Raw genomic sequence first — 18,331 nt, forward strand, 5'->3', positions numbered from 1 at the left:
CAATTCTCATCAATTAATTACACTGAGAAAATAAATCAAATGACAATAGCTATAGATAAATGACGGAGTGATTATCTTATTTACATGTTCGTCAGCTGGGATGATTTTCTGAACAACAAATAGACAAGGAATAATATAATTATACAAAAGGGTTTAAATTATTATTCGACAAAACCATCTCGATGTTTTACGATTTCAAAGCAATTACAAGTGAAAAATCAATATTTTTAAGCTCTCGTTAATATTTGAGTATCATCTCCTTTGAATTGTTAAAAAAAAAAAATCACTTTTTTCGATCATGATCGAGCCCTTGACGCGATACGCGCGTACCAATTGTTCGTCGATCAAAAGAGGGAGAAAAAAAGATTTAAAATGAAGTAAGGAACAAGCGAATAAAATAAATCTGCTGCGAGTTAACTTTTGTCTTCTTCCATTTGTCATTTCCAGAAACCGATCCGCAATGCAGCACTCGGTTCCTGACCGCAGTCGATTCTGGCTGTACTTAAAATTCGTTAACGGTTAAAATTCGCGAATTTGCATCCAGGCAAAAGGCTCAAGCTCCACCGGCACACCCTAATTCTATACGTCTCGGCAAATGTATTTCGGAATTTTCTATGCCACTCGTCCATTCACCGATAGTCTATATTTTTGTTTAGTCACTCGTTCGGTTATTCAAGAAGAAAACTTACGCGACACAACGATCTTGTATTATTTATAAGACGTACAACGATTGATAAATTCACAACCTTGAATTAGAAAATGAAAATGCCTGCAGTTGTCGGAGAATGAATCGAGAAAAATTATTCGAAATAATCGTCAGACTTTTTATTTCGTAAAATACATTGCTTATCTTTGGTATGAATTTCTATAGATAAAATTTTAACGATACTTTGCGTATAAAAAAACAATTTGTTTAAAAAAAAAAAAAATATATATATTGTGTATATATATTTATATGTAAAGATAGTACTCGTGAATTTCGAGGGCAGACTACAAATCAGGATGCAAAATTTTGCAGGGAGTCGGGTTACTTGAAAAACTCTACGAATAATACAAATAGAAGAAACATTCGTGAAAACGGCAATATAGTTAATGGATTTTAGTGCGCGTACGGAATATCTTTTCGTCAATTGTCATATGTGATTGGCAAAATAGTCGCTCCTTCTCCGTGGTCAATATATACGTATCCATATATTTATATACGTATGAGGCATTCCGTGACATCTCGATCAAGATTCTACGTCGATGTTTCAGATTGGCTTTATAATTTTTTGTGTGGAACTACACGACGAAAAACGCGATCGCAAATTTTTGCAGAATTTTTCGACCCGGCGTATCTGAAGTATGATTCAAATACGTGAAGGAAAAAAAACAAACCCAATTATTAAAATCTGAAAAAATTCACAAAAATTTTATAGAATATATAAAAAAAAAAAAAAAAAATTCGATACCTTGTTAGAAGATGGAAATTTCATAACTTCAAGAGATAAATTAGAAAAATGATAAAAATAAGTAAAATTATTATTATCGGATTACATTTATGACATAAGAACGAACATTAAAGGCTGATTTTAATATCTCTTTTATATTAAATCTTGAGTCAAAAATGCAATCCGATAACAATTTTTCTTCTTATCTAATTATTTTTCTAATTTATCATTTGAAGTTATAAAATCTCCATCTTCTAATAGGTGTAAAAAAAATTTTCTCATATTGTATAAGATTTTTCTGCATTCGTTCAGATTTTACAAAGTGGGGTTTGTTTCTTCAAGTCTTTAAACCATACTTCTTACGGATCTCGATCGAGATGTCACGGAATGCCCCATATATATTATATACAAATACACGCAACAACCGCGTGTAATTTTACGGTGTGCATGACCGCGAAAAAGTCAAAGAATGTCGAATGAATTTTTCAAAGAGTACAGGACAAGGAGTATGATCGGAATATTGAAATCTTTTACACTACGTTATTTGACCCAGCTTATATCATCACAATGCCGAGCACAGTTAATGCCGGGGAACAACATTGGCGACACTGACTAAAAACTTAGAGGCAAAAATTTTCGAGTCCGAGTTTATTTTTTTTTTTTTTTTTATTCAAGAGTTACTTTGGCAGCACCGCAGATTTAAATGATTTCAACTAACATTGTTCGATCATTTCAGTTGCTTACGGATTTTTACGTGCAAGACAATTGACAGTGAAAATACTTTGAGACAAAAAAGACTTGCCGAATCGTTTGCCGCCGTCAATCTTCGAATGCAAGATTCACCGCAGGACGGATTGCACGAGGTATCCATTAAGTTTAACATACCTGTAAAGTTCTTCCTGCGATTACTTCCAACCACTTTCATCCCCACGTCAACTTTAAAAGCTTGAAGTCACCGGATAAGCCCTACGGGCTAAAGTGTTTTGATAAATCATCGTTCTTACTTGAACACTTTTTGCACTTTTTCCTCCATCGGAATCATCGTGCGAAGTATCGCTTCGACTAAGCAAAGGATGTTTTCATTTTTATGGGCATGTAATTTTCTATTTCGTTATATCTCGCGCCGTTGTTGTTTCCCACTTACTTGATTTTGTTCTTTTTTTTTTTTCTTTCTTTCTGTTTTTCGTACCTCAAGATTTCCGCTTCCCGTCGTTCGTAAGATAATCCGTATTTATTATACACATATATGCAAGACTTATTCCGCTTCGCTCGCTTCCGCTGGATTCTTATCCAGAGATCTCGCAAATAGTGAACTTTTAGATCTCATCTCGTCGCGAACAAACAGCCATTTATGATGTATACACGCTTATACCGTCTGTAATGAGAGGATTCGACGCTGCCTTTTCGTTTGCAACATATAATCAGACCCGGTGTAAATCATTTATAATATTCAAATTCACAATAATAGCTGAGCTTGTCTTGTGAATATGACAATGTGCAAGAATTTATCGGGTTCCGATTGTAATTTCAGATTGTCCAGCGAACGCTGATTCGATGATCTCAACCAGAGTTAATACACGATCATTTACAAGTCATACGAAATCTAAACAGCTGAGACGAATCTTTGTTACAAACAAACGTACGTATAAATAATCTAAATTGCAATGACTGGACAAGAATTTCTTCTTTTTTCTCAAGCAACTCTGCATCCTTTGATTATGCCTGTACTGATTAAATCATTGATCGTCTGTCGATGTACGTGACAAAAGAAAAAAAAAAAAAGTATAATTACATTCCGGAGCAAATGGCTTTTGTCTAAAATATCATCTTTAAAAAATAATAATTTTTTTTCCAACAGAATGTTGCGTACTTCGATTCAAAGCATATTAAATAAACCTCTGATAATATATGAATGTGAGAAAAAAAAAAAAAAAAGAAAGAAACCGTCGTATCCCGATCTTCCCAATAAGTGTACGTACAATATGCCGAAGCTAAAAACTACTCCGCGGTGTTCTGTCAGATTTTTTACGCTTCACGCCGAGTCTGTGACAATCTCGTTTGAATTACACCGGTTTGATTAACCCGATCAGCTACCACACGGTATAATTTATTAACGTTAAACGAGGCGACACGTCGAATTACGCGCGTGAAATACGATATTTTCCGTTTATTAATGTCGATTTAGATGATATCTCGAGGTATATTTTTAATTTACTAACCTATGAAACGACGAAACGACGTATACCTGTATCGTCAATTTTGTTTACATCTGTATTAAACACGAAGGAGAGAAAACGGTACAAATGACGGAACCAAGACACATTGCCATACCGGTCCTAGGCATATCACTCGGGACTCGAACGTCGAGATTAGCGATTTATTGATATTATCTTTGTCGGTCATCGATACGCCGGCCGGCGTCGCTGTAATATAAATTCATCTCACGGCAATAAATTTGCCCGAAAAACGTATAAGCGAAGCCGCGTCGCAAATTATATCCAAAAATCTGCGAATCGTATAATTATACCGTTCATTATGTAGCTGAGCGACTCGCGATCGGTTGGATCTCAACTTTTTCATATTATTGAACTTATTGAAAAAAGGAAAGATTTTTTTTCTGTCACTAATCATCGTCGTCGTTTACTTTATCCCATTGCAAGAGTTCGGGGAATTAAAGACAAACTTGTAATATAGACTGAGTTTGTTCACCCCGTGAGATCGGCGTTGCAGTTCATGCGTAATTTAGTGTGTCTTCAAATTCCGTAACGAAGCTAGCTGAATTATACGTTAAATAAGAATGGTTCAAATAGAATTGCGCGCGTTTATATAATTGGATATATTTTATTTTCTCTCCTATCAATTGTCTTTTATTGTCGAAACGTGACACCGTTCAAATTCTTTTCCAATTTTATAAGATAATGAAATGACGGTTTTCGGAGTAAAATAACGGAATAAATGCAAAATTGTAGAATCGCTTACAATTAAAGATTTTCGGGAAACGAATTATATAATAATATAGGTGGTGAATTCGGAGTATATAAATTGTTTGCCTGTCACAAAGTAAAGGAAGGAAGAAAGAAGAGAAAGGAGAAAAAATTCCTCTCATCTTTAATTATACGAAATTGCAGTAGCTCTAAAACTCTCTTCAGATTAGCAATTGTTACTATTTTTTGTTTGGCAAGTACACGCACACTGTTTGATCGAACGAACCAGAAGTTTAAAAATAAGAAGAAACAAAAAAAAAAAAAAAATTGAAAATACGTGTGAATTTTCAAAATCGTTGAATATATTAGGTATAGTTTTAGAATGAAATTTTTACACCGAGGTATAGTAACCGAGTTGTCCATAGGATACATAAAACGGAAGTTAAGATATATTTCCTAGAATATGCAATATAAATTGAAACTGTGAAAAGGTAAGATTTTTGTAAAGGATAAAATAAGATAAGATACTTTATTAAAGGAATGTTCATACGTTTGAATACAGACACGCGATTATTTATTTTAATTCCTCCCTCTCCTGTTTTTCAACTTTTTTCTTTCGTTTCGTTTCGTTTCTTTTTTTTTGTTTTTTTTTTCCCTCGGCATTTTTGCAACGAGTTGACCGAGTTCCACGGACAAATCGAACTCGGAACGGTGAATCAATAGGCGTTTCGACGAGGAGCGTTGATCGGCGATGTGTGTCAATGAATTCGGGCATTATCATAACGCCTCCTGGCCACCGCCCACCGATCGACCTGTAGCAGGACAAGGTGAAGGTGATCGCAAAGAAGGGGAAGAAAATTTCCACCGAGTAAACATCGCCGCGAATTAACATCGATGTATGTCTGCTCTCCAGCCACCCTCGAGAATTTGTGTCGACCGTTGCAGTAGAGTTTGTTCGCCCTCCAGTTTCAGATCGAGACGATGCGTAATCGCCTGCCGATCCAGCGATCCAGCGATCCAGCGATCCAGCGACTCGGGAGGGGCGGCTCTTTAAACCTGCCGGAAAAACCCAGCCGCAAGATCATGCGGACGACTAACGGCTCTCGCTTATTTGACCCCGTATCCACCGAGAAAAACAAAACGACAGTAAAAATAAATAAATGAAAAAATACACACGCACACGCAGAAAACGCGACGTAAAAGAAAAATTCTTGTGTCATTTTTTTCTCTGTGCGGTAAACGCCGAGACGGAAAAATGCACACTGAGAAAAATTTCATTTTTTACAGTAACTAGAAAAATTGAGTAAAACCGGTATCGTTAAAAAATACTGTTTGAATATTGTTTGAATTTGGAAAAACGAGGTACGCCTAACCATTTTGCGCTGTCGTCGATCCTTTTTTGGTTATTGTGGTAAAAAAATGAAAATATTTAAGGACTGAGCGGTAACCGGAACTGAAAAATTTCTCTCGGTGTACGTTGTGTAGTTTGTTAGAAAAAAACAACACCAACGACAACAGTAGTAATAATAATGAGAATAGTAACGACGACAATCGACGACGTTATTAGATAGGATATATGCTAATTTATGATAATCGTGTATGCATAGGCGATTGTGTAAAATATAAATTATATATTTGCTCACGTTATGCGTACACACATTACACATGTCATATTTTTTCGTCGTGGATGTTTAATACTTGTGACGGTTTAACGAAAATTATACTTAATTTTGAGTAAAATCCACAACGATCATTTCGTTATTACGAAGGGGAGAATTCTATGGACATATTTAAATTAATATATTTTTAGACATTGAAACAAGGAAGATGATACTAATTCATTTAGTTGTTTGTCTCAGAAAATTAATTACTTTCTCTCAATTATCGGAAAAATCGTGCAAAAGTTACTCGAAGAAAAGTCGCGTTATTAACTTCGAAATGAAATTTCCCAATAGATTTCGATGAAATTTAGAATCGTTACGAAACACACCGTACGAGCCTCGTTTTTAGTCGGTACCTACTGTTTCAAAAATACATTCATTATTTAAAACAAGCCTACCGAAAGCCACAAGTTCAATTCTGTTTCTTTGCGGTATCTAGCCGGTGAAAATTTGTCCAAAGTTTTGCATTTGTTAAAGTATAATTGTCAGTTGTGATGGATCTGAATTTTAACGTGTTCGACTTTTAATGAATTCGTGATGATGCGACCTTGGGCAGATGAAAGCTTTGGAAAATTTTGTAATCGCCCCTTGATTCAACTACGATAACAATTTTTTGACTCGTATAAATTGTCCCGTGGTAAAATCTTTTAAATAATTTGATTCGATGAGAAAGTTTTGAAAAAAAAATAAAAAAAAAAAAAAATAAAAATGTGTCTACGACGTTATTCTCTTTCCTTATTTATACACTCGCGCATAATAATTCATGGGATGTTACGGTACCTCTACGTAGCTGATCGCGATCACCGTTGACAATGAGTCACGGAGGAAATAACATCTGTGCAGAGATATTGTAACAAGAATAATATAAAATTGACCTGGTTTCTTATCCCGGATAAGAGAGTTCAACGGATCGGAATTTCGAGATGGTTCAAGCATCCCGGTTGTACGACAATATTTACAAGCTCTCACGATTGTAAAATGCATTAAGGTATTCAGGTGCTGAAATTTAAGCGATGGACGGCTTTAAAGAAAAAAAAAAAAAGAAACAAAAAAAAACTTCATTCAAGAAAACTAATTTTTCCCTTAACAGTTACGTAGAAGAAATCGAAATTTCACACCTCGAATCCAGACTAAAAATTTGTATTAACCGGTGTTATCATTGCAGCATCGGCGAGTTGTTTTAAATGACGATAAAAAATGTTCACCTATAATCAGCGTGAGGTAATTTATCCCCGCCGATGACAGGCGGATAAGTCGAATAATCCCGCAGACCGACCTAAAAACGGTTCGGAAATCGGCACAGCTGGTTAACTGTTTTGGCACATAACCGACGCCCAACGAAGAGTGTGACATGAATATCCTTCTTGGTCCCAATTTTGTTATTAAATTTACGCGAGAGGTCGATGAGCGAAACCTGTTGAACCGCCTGCATCGCATCCTTGTCAGGAATTTGCACCGCGGGGTTTCGCTGCGTTTCATATTTTATTTATTTTATTTTTTTATTTGCACGCTATAAAAGCTGGACGACGATATATAGAAATTATGCATAAATCGAAGCGAATGTCGCCAGCTAACTTCTATTCCGTCTGTATTCATGGGAAATGAATCGAGGATTTACGATACACCGATTCTTATCTCTTCCCAGCATCTCTAGAGACGTTATATCTACACCTTATATTATTGTATACGTTCGAAACGGTACTTGGAGATAATTTCAAACGTTTCATTGCGTGTAACGCGACTGACTTCTTCCGTTTATATTTGGCCTCCAGGAATTCCGCTACATATTTATAGAGCTACGATATTATATCGCGATACGGAATGTGCAGCTTTTATTTGCGTACATATGTATGTTAATTCGATATTGTACTGTTCGAATTTAAATTTTTCACCCTTCTCGTAACCAATCACTTTCTATAATCATTTGAAGCCGTTTAATCGTTGCTTTTAAAGTAATCGAATCGTTTTCTGTTTTTCGTCAGAATAATTAGGACACGCATTGTCTGAATCAGAATTGATTTCTATTTTTCTTTTTTTTATTGTTCTTCTTCTCTCGTCTCAAACTTGATCGAATTTAATTTACTGCTGAAGCATCGAGAGTGAAATACAACATTATAATAATAAGAATTCACTCGAGGCGTGAAGAGTGACACCTCGGTGATGCGGTAATTATATATTACAACCTTATTCGCGTAATATGAACGTGATACAACCGAACAGTGAACGAAAATAATAACGCAATAAAACGAGGTCTTTTTTTCCTCGTTCTTTTTTTTTTTGGTTTTTTTCATCACTACCGCATATAATTAGCGAACAAAATATATCTTGACTTCGGTTTCACTTGACTCGAGTTAATCTTGAATGAATTAATCTTTGTAAATGAATGAGGCGATTATTACACGCTCGTGAACATTCATCTCGGAGACCTTGACCCAGAGAAACGGATAAGATAATACGAAGCGATCGAAACACGTTTGCAGTGGTCGGTGAAAATGAACTTCATTACTTGATTATTCAATAAGAAAAATAAAATTATTCAATCATTCTTCTACATTCGTATTCGTATACATTAGGGTGAGTAAAAAAAACTAACCCATCGATTCTGCGGTCTTAAAAGGATCTATTTACTCGGAAAAAAATTCTCCCGTTTGGAAAAATTTTTAGCTCAATTTTAGAAGGTGTCGCTGGCCATTTTAAATTTCCGATTTAAATGACACTAAAAAAGAAAAAAAAAAAAAAGAATAGATAGGATAGTTTTTTTGGTTCACCCTAATATAAATGTACGTCGCTGTATAATAATGATAACGGTTCAAAGATGCTTTTTTCAATCAAGGGTTTTTAAACGTGTTCCTAAATTTTTGCAAGTATAAACAAGTTATGACAGTTGAGGAATGAAAGGAAATCGGGGAAAGAGGAAGTACAGATGAAAAAGAGGTCAAAGGTATAAGTTGAAGTTTTATCGGTCATTGTAATTAATCAAAGAATTTACAATTAGACGAATATATTGAAAAAAATTTCGACAAATCGGGAAAGATGGATCATTCGCGGTATTTCAAAGATAAAAATTCGTATAATAATTCTTAGCATTCCGATGCAAGAGTCGCTGAGGTACGTGACAGAATCCTTTCCATTCGATAAATACATTTTGAATCGTGAACGAATTCGATTATCCGATGGACAGATTGCATTCTTTCCCGTCTGACGTCAGCGCGCGAAGTGTGCCTTGAATTTTATAAACCAAGGCATTGTAATCAGGTTTGAAAGAAGCGAATAAAAAAAAAAAAAAAAATTACAAATAAAAAATCGTTCATCGTTATTCGATACGCGTTGTTGCGTCGCATACGTTGCGAGTTACAAGATATAAGGATTAGATAATCTAAATCTACATCTTGTTCTAGTTTATTGGGTCACTGTTTTCATGCCATCATATGTCGTTGTAAATTTGCAGTAAATTGTTTCACGCTCGGAGTAAGAGTACAAATTAATTGTACAAGGTAAAAATAAAAATAAAAAAAAAAAATAAAAATAATAATTTGGTAATTTTGTTTTCTTCTACGCGCAATAGGGAATAATTTTTACCTTAACGACTTCAAATCGCACATCCTTGACAGCTATGCCGCTGTAATACGTACAGGCAAATGTACTATAATGAATAAATAACTACGGTATAGAAACTCGCGAGACTGCATCGTCAGGGTTACTTTTTACTGTAAGCACGAGTTTTGGTCCACGGTGAAATATATGTAATCAACGAACTTCGTATCTTCCTGGATGTTACCTTAATCGTTACAAAAAAGAAAAAAAAAAAAAAAAGGTGGGGAACAAAAAGTCACTTTGAACAAAACGTGTTGGGTTACGGATAAATATTGTCATTATTAGGTAGTAGAATTTTCAATTCATTCGATTTCAGAAAGTCACAAAAATCAAAATATCAATCAATGATAGTGACTTGGTTTTTTTTTTTTTTTTTTTTTATTTACAAAATTTCATGTAGAAACAAATCGAATCGAAAAAATATTTAAACAACGGTTGAATCAGAGGTGTTTTGATACGATCGTATTTAGATTTAAAAGAACCGAACTTCTCGGTTCTCTCCTTGATTCCGAATTTTATGAAATAAATATTTTACAAGTTATATTTACTCAAAAATCTTTATCCCATGTTACAAGAAAGCAACTTAATATTACATCCAGGTCAAATTAAACGTCGTGCGTATTCACGAATTTATCCGTGCATAATACTCAGATTAAAATCGGTCGTTACCAAACTCGTACACCTTATATTTATACAGCAGACCAATCGGTATCGGTATAATCTGTTTAGGTACGATTCTTACGTCAGGTTTGGCGATTTTAGCGGACGTCGTTTGGATATTTTATATCGTTTAAAAAACCGGCGCGTGAGACCATATTAAAATACCGCCTTCGGTGTGACCAACACGCGGATGAAACCCGACGGTTCCGTTAGGATTTATATTTATGGTCCTCCTCGTCGTCCGACCGAAGAACGTCTCATCCTTGGCTTCAGCTGGGCCACGAGGTTGCCGCCTTACTCGGATCACGTATGGCCAATTCGTAGGAACGAGAAAGAAAAAAAACGAACCGTTTAAAATGTTACGAGATACTGGACCATTCCATTGACACTTTGTTGAAGATTGTATTCTTCCCTATTTTTCCTGTATACCTGTAATATAACAACGTTACGGGTACGAAATTTTGAATTTTTTTTTTATTTTTTTTTGCAACGTTTTATATTCTTTTTATAGACTTTGAAAGAATTTGGAAATAAAGCTTGTACGAAAACAATTGACCAGTATTTATCTCTTGAAATAAGGATGGATAGATATGATGGTAAAAATACAAAACTTTCTCCAATGTCATCGGTAGAGGAGTGAAGACTCTAAGATAAGATAATGACAAGTGTAAAAACGTAGACAAGATTTGCCAAATTTATCGGGGAGAAGGATTCAAGAATTATTTCAGAAATTTATACGAGATGAAACCTTTGATAAGAAAAACAAAGACAAAAAAAAAAAAGAGGAAATACGCATAGCAAGATCCTGTAAATACGTGACGCGTGATTGATGTACGAAACAACGAAGAATTGTTTGATATTTTTTATTCTTATATGTATATAGAATTTGATTAAACAATTTGGTAGATAAATGGTGAGTTTGAGACTGTCCGAAAATTTTCACTCAACTATATGATAATATACATGTAACCGACGAATCTTTGCGAAAAAATATACGATCAACGACTCTTATTCATCAATGAAATTACCGTCTAGTATTTGACAAGTGATTGCAGAATTAGCAGGCATATTTGTATGTAGTATAAATTTATAAGAGAAGATGAATCGAGTCAGATACAATTTATGAATAATAAAATAAGTCGTAGACCTTCACGAATTATACAATATGGGTACTAAAACGGGCTCGTAAAAATAACTCTTCATTCTCTGCAACAGCGTGTCATCACGTCGATGAAAGAAGCTTTAAATAATCATTAAACGTATATCGTTGACAAATATTATCATAATCTCACAATCAGTAGTAGAGTTCTAAATTATATCTGACAGTATTACTATCGCAGTATATTACAGATATTTCACGATCTTCGCCGCATTAAACGTACGACTTAATTTTCGCTGTTGTAAGGCTATTTCCCCGTCGATTTGAATTCGGAAACGCAATATTCGGCGGTGTTCGAAAACGGGAAATAACTGAAATCGCGTACTCGACGGTAAGTGGTAATCGTTATTATCAACAACAGGTAATAGCATTTGTAATACCGGCGAATGGTAAGACTTTCCGAGCCGACGGTGAAACTTGACTGGAGAAACAAAATGCGGAGACAAAACTTTGATGTTTCTTATTTTCAACGCTCAGTGTCGGTAAGGTAGATTGTTGTTTCGTGAAGCGATTAAAATGCGCGGGAAATACAAAAAAAAAAACAAAAATACGAAAATGTGGCATATATTAGACATTCTTCACATTATTTCGCAGTTTTATTTTCGACCTTCTTACATATCATGTGCAAAGTCAAAACTTTGGAAAAGAAAAATCAGACGAGCAGCACTCGGAAAAAGAAGATTAATTGTATCGATCGGAATACAATTCGACTGGATATTTGATATCGTCCAAAAGTTTTGCAGTTTAATTTCTTTATACACTCGTACCGCGGGATAAACAAACAAATTCAATATTATTTTACGAGACGCCGCGCTGTCGTGCTGTAATATAATTGCGAGAGCTATCAGATTTCGATATTGTGATGGGTATAAGAAAAGCGAAGGGCGTTTCTATTGACATTCAGTAGTCGTAATAACGGCCGGGTTTAAATGTAGATAAAAAAAAAAAAAAAAAATAAAAAAGCTCCCAGCCTGCAGGAATTGTTTACAAAACAATCCCGCCTGCAGCATCTAGGCCATGAGACGTTAATTAATTTTTCAATCAACTCGTTCATTCGTATATAAATCTACCATTCACAGCCCGCTTATTATTTCACTGTGTATAAGTCGTTGTATAAAAGAAATTATAATCAACCCAGTGAACCTAATTTATAATAAGTGCGTCCTCCATTTTCAACTCTGCAGTCTTGCTTATGCGTTATCATTGTTTCGAATTACCTCTCGTGTCAAAAAAAACAATAGAAATGCTTCGTTCGCCTTTATCAACGACCAGACTAAATTGCCTGCAGCTAATTACAGCGACCTTAAAAAAAATTATTTTCCAATTAACGCTTCGCTGGTTATGGAATCCGTCCAAGTCCTGTGATCCAGGTTTCAAGCGACAAAAACGGTGAATATTGTTAATTCTAGACATTTCGGGTTACAGTTTTTCGACAACTTTACTCGGATTAATTACGCGAAATCTTCGAATAATTTCAACGATATTCGTGGAAAATTTTACAATAATTCTAATCAAAGCATTGTCAAGCGAACTAAGAGTAGGCATAAAACTTTGAAACCCTCAATTAGGTCCGTCATTTTCGATGAAAGTATTAAACGATCGATCGGGTGAAGCGATTGAAGTAAAAGAATGAAAGGAGAAACCATCGACGGAGAATGGAAATAATTTTCCCCGAGGAGAATAAAACGGAAACAGTATAAAAATAAACTGTCTCTACAATTACTTTATTCGCCTACTGTGTAATGTCAATCTGACGTATATAAATAAAGTTTTCAATACCTGAAAACTTAACGCATTAAATATTCCGAGATTTTCCACATTATTGTGGAATGGGATAACAAAATCGATTACAAACATCACGTAAAGAATTAAATTCACTGCTGATATAAAAATTGCTCAAGGTAATATTTCGAAACATTCCTCAATATTTATCGTTACTCGTTAATTATACGCGCCATGGTTGGCTTGCAGGGATTTTATTTGGGATTCATGAAATCGAAATGAGCCTACGCATCGCTCAATGTTCCACGAATGAGAAGAACGAGATTGATTGTTTGATGCGGTGATAAGAAGATTTTTGCTTTATTTCGTTTGCCAGTTTTTTTTCTCTGCTGCGCTAGACGTTTGAAATCGTTTTTCCTCCATTCCTCTTCTTGTCTTTGCAACACACAAAGGCTAAGCAGCTTAAGCAAAGTATCTTATCCACGCGGAATACCATCGTCAAAACTGTAGCAGTCAAAACCGTGTCCATTTTCGTATTTAATTTACTGTTACATCGGGATATTATTACAGAAGGAAATGAAGAAAGTGAAGGAGAAGAAGGGCAGGTGTTAACGGAATATTTTTAACTTGACATTTTAAACGCAAAATGGGGACAAGGAAATGAATTTTAAAAAAAGGATGGCTCCTTAAATAACCGAAGCACAAAGTTCGCTTGTTTTCCTGATGCAAATTTTTCACCGAGACTTGCGTGCGGGAGATAAAATGCTGCGAATTTCACTGGGAAAAATGATAAAAAAAAAAACAACAAAATCCAAGAAAATCTAACAATAAGCATAACGCTTATATTCATGGTAAATAAAATATCGGTGAGACGCGTTCAGTATTGGGAAAACAGTCGGGCGTAAAAAACAGGAAATCTTAACTTTAAAAATTGTACGAGACACCCGGGAAGTTGGACTGCTCGATGATTCGTTTCAATTTCCGCCTAAAACAAATATAGAGACTTAAGCATCAAATATCCGTTCGCCACATCGTGAGCTTTTTATTCGACACGAAAATCAGCTGGAAAAAAAATCACGGGTAGTCTTTTAGTTGAAAAGAAAAAATATTTGTTTTCCCCCATAAACCTTGACATGGATTACTTTATATATATACATGGACCATGAATGACAAGAGTAAATGTTTCAAATCTTTGGATTATATATAATAAATTGTCAGCTATTTGACTGCTCGAAATGGGTTATGAGCAAAAAAAAAAGACTTCTTTCTATTTTTCAGCATCCTAATTCGCATTATCAAATTAAGCTTTATGTTTGTAAATTATATTACTCAAGTAATAAAATGACGCTAGTATTTGGCCAACTGTAAACACAATTCGAAGTCTGGATGTTTTAAAGTTGCAGAACAGTGAATTATTTCTAGATTTTTCGTTTCTTGACATTTATATCCACTAAAGTCTGGTAAAATTTTAAACAATATTCTGTGGAGTATCTATGTGAAAATTTTCACGTTTGTTCCGGTCGTTTCTCGGTCTAAAAAACGATCGCTAAGCTCATACAGGAAGCAGAAAAAATATGAACTACGCTTCGATCAGTTATTTACTCGACAAATAGAGATTCGAAAAATAGAATTTATTCATTGTTTAATTAAGAGGAAATCTTCTCAGATTTGACAAATGCTATAAATAAATCGTTACTTGAATCAACCAAGTCGTTTTATTCTCAAAAACTTTCGTTCAGTGAAATCGTTTCGCAATAAGTGTTCAATCTTCCTCCCATATTGAATTGAATCTATTTCTGAAATTGTTATCAAATTTTCATTCATATACGTTCATATATCGTGTATCAAAGACAGCAAAAAAAATTCATACGTCTCCCTGTATTTTTCTACAGATAATAAAATTCACAAAACTCCCATTGCTTTGCAAAATTTCAAAATGAATTTCAGAGACGTGGGATGCTATTGATTTAAAATCGCTTTGCAATATACGATTTCAATGGCGAATCGTTAATATTTCATTGCGCTATCAAAATACACAAGGCACAGCCGAACTGAGACTCATTTCGCAAACCATCTCATGTATTTCGCATTCCACTTTGATGTTTGCAATAACTCTTTTCACCCTCCCCCGAATTATTCATGCAAACTTCATCGTCAAACCGAGAGGTGCGATGATGAATTACTCAGCCTCTCTTAATCATTTGACTGATAGCTACGGACGTTTTATTTGGGCAACAAAGACGACGACGGATCATATAATTTCTCACTTTTTTCCTTGGCTTAGGAACTCGGGAAAAAAGTGTTGTTACACCGTGTATCTACACACATATATCGCCTTCGAATCGCCTGTACATATCTATTATACCTGTGCATATTTGTATGTCATATATAAGGGTGATCCTTACTTGGAGGTCATTAGAAAAAAATCTGTGTAAAGTTTTAAATGTAAAATACATGCAGTTTTTATAACCAGTTATTTCTTTTTGTACGACTATGGTATAAATGAAGGGGTCGATTTGAAACTTGGGCAGAGTTGTTGCTTATAACGGCAGGAATAAACCTTGAAAATTTCAAAATTTTATCATAATTTTATAATGTATTTCTTTTTTTTCTTTTTTTTTCATAAAGGAACAATAATTGTAAAGTTTTGAAATTTTTAGGGTTTGTTCCGATCATTATAAACAACAATTCTGCCAAGTTTCAAATTGGCCCCTTAACTTATACCACAGTCGCACAAAAAGAAATAACTGGTTAAAAAATCTACATGTATTTTACATTTAAAACTTTCGGAGTTTAGAGGCACGTTTTCCACTTGACACAGAGGCTTTAAACTTTGAGCAGATTTTTTTAACGACTTGAAACAGATCTGGGGATGTCCCAATGGAAATTTTTCCGACCCTCAAACAGGGATCACGTTACTTTATATGTGAATGATACCTACCCATATGAATATACAGCCTCAAAGAAAATATTGTTTTTCATATAGATTGGGTCAAAGTATTTTTCAATAAAAATGTAATATATATATATATATATATACGTATATACAAATCAATTTTTTTTTATAAAAACGGAAAAAGAAAACGATAGATCGCACATATTCTATAAATTGAAGGTTCTAGTGGGTGAAAACTAAAAATAAAAAAAAAAAAACAAAGAAAAATTGTCAATACGGCTTCGGAAGAAGAAGAAAAATTAATTTTTTGGGGTTCGTATAGTTGTGACAATTATATTAAGATTCACCATAAAATAAAACTTGGGAATATTTCCTTTCACAATTTTACACATTATTTTATATCATTATACAGCCAATTTTTTATTTATCTATTCTGTCACTCAGTCGGTCCCAGTCGGTTTCGAAAGTTTTTCTGACGATATGAGAAAGTTGAGGAAAATTGGCCAGAGTTGAGAACATAAAATCCACGAGAGAGAGAGAGAGAGAGAGATATTAAGCCCAATTTCTTTGTACGTGTCGTCCATATCGTAAAACCCGGGGAGCGCCTATTTGTAAAATTGCAAAACGCCGGCTTTCCCCCATTTGTGAGGCAAAATTCCCGTTTAATACAGTCACAATTTTCACGCCTCGTGTTTACTGGTAATTCATAGGATAACAACTTGGTCCGTTGATGAAATGTCGGGGGAGCGTAAAACGTGGGTCTGGCAGCTTTAAAGGGCTACGGACGATATTGCTAATCGAGAAATTCTGACGAGCCGTTAATTCAAGCTTCTTTAACAGTCTTTCAAGTCAATCAAAAGTACTAAATTACTTGTAAGATTTTAATATCTGGCGATTTCAATTTCAACCCATGATTTAAACTGTAAATCGCATGATTCGAGGGACGGATAATTTTCCGAGTGTCGTTTGCAGTCGTAATTCACTAAGTTATTTCGTAAAAATGCATATATTTATAATATATATGAAACGCGCGATAAATTTCTTTATCACGGAAAATTCGCAGCAATAGGTAACTAAGAAAGAGAAAGAGAAAGAGAAAATAGAAAATAGAAAAACTTCGCATAAGACGACGATATAAAGTCTGTATAGTTTATCTGTTTTACGATTCATATTACAGTAGATCTACAACGATGTGCACCGCGCACGACGTACATATTATGGTTTCAAGGGTATTACAAGTGAGAAATAAAATTCTCAGATCGCAATTGAGAAGTGGAAGATAATTTTAATAAACGACGAGACGCATCGGGGGTCGCGTGATTAAATTATGCATGAATAATCGTTCGAGGTGAGTTATACGTGTTACACGTATAATTTGTAATTTAAATTCCCTCTTTAACGCAGAAACTTGAAATACAAGTAATTAATGTAATAAAAGCTTCCCTTTTTCCTGCAAAGTTGAGGTTTATCCAAATAAGAGACGAAGGTAAGAAACAGTATACCGCATTACTTAGAAATTGAAATTGTAAAAATACTCAAATAACTGGACTGTGAAACGGATTGATTCGATTATTTGCAGTTTGACTGAACCGTTTATCGTCGGATCGAGCAATTTTTCCATTCTATAAACTTATGTATGTAAAGGCATAGGAAAAATACGTTGTAAAGCGTGAGTGTACTTTCTGCATGAACTGACATCGCGTTTTAAAACATATTTACCGAATGACGTCTAGAGATGAAATTTACGAAAATTTACCAGTGTCTGTCCAGATTCCGATGGGAAGAAATGCGAAAAAGTCAGAAGATACAAGGATCGCGATATCGATTTTCAAAATCATTACCTATACGAAGATGGATCAAGCATATAAAGTCGAAATATAGAATGGTCTGAATAAATTAGAATATAAACTAACTGCTGAAGACAAAATGTATAGAAATCGTCTGAATTCGAACTATTCTATATTTTAATTTTATCCATTATACCCGACTATTCCACACTTTGACTTTGTGCGTATAAAAATTGGGGACAATACATTTTTGCGACATTGAATATTCCGCACTGCGATCTTTCCGTTTTATTTCTACATTATTATCCTTATCCATCTTTTACTGATTCGACGCTACGAAGGTCAGGAAAGATTAACCCCCGCTGCAGGGGTTTTCTAACTTATTGTCAGTTTCAAGGCGTCCCCGTCTGCGCAAAATCCATCGAAATGCTGTCTACTAGCGCGTGGTCTCGACAACGAATCCGCGAAAACAACGCCAGTCCTTCGGAGAGCCTGAAA

Source organism: Neodiprion lecontei, chromosome 2 (genome assembly GCF_021901455.1).
Source record: "Neodiprion lecontei isolate iyNeoLeco1 chromosome 2, iyNeoLeco1.1, whole genome shotgun sequence".
NCBI classification, from domain to species: Eukaryota; Metazoa; Arthropoda; class Insecta; order Hymenoptera; family Diprionidae; genus Neodiprion; species Neodiprion lecontei.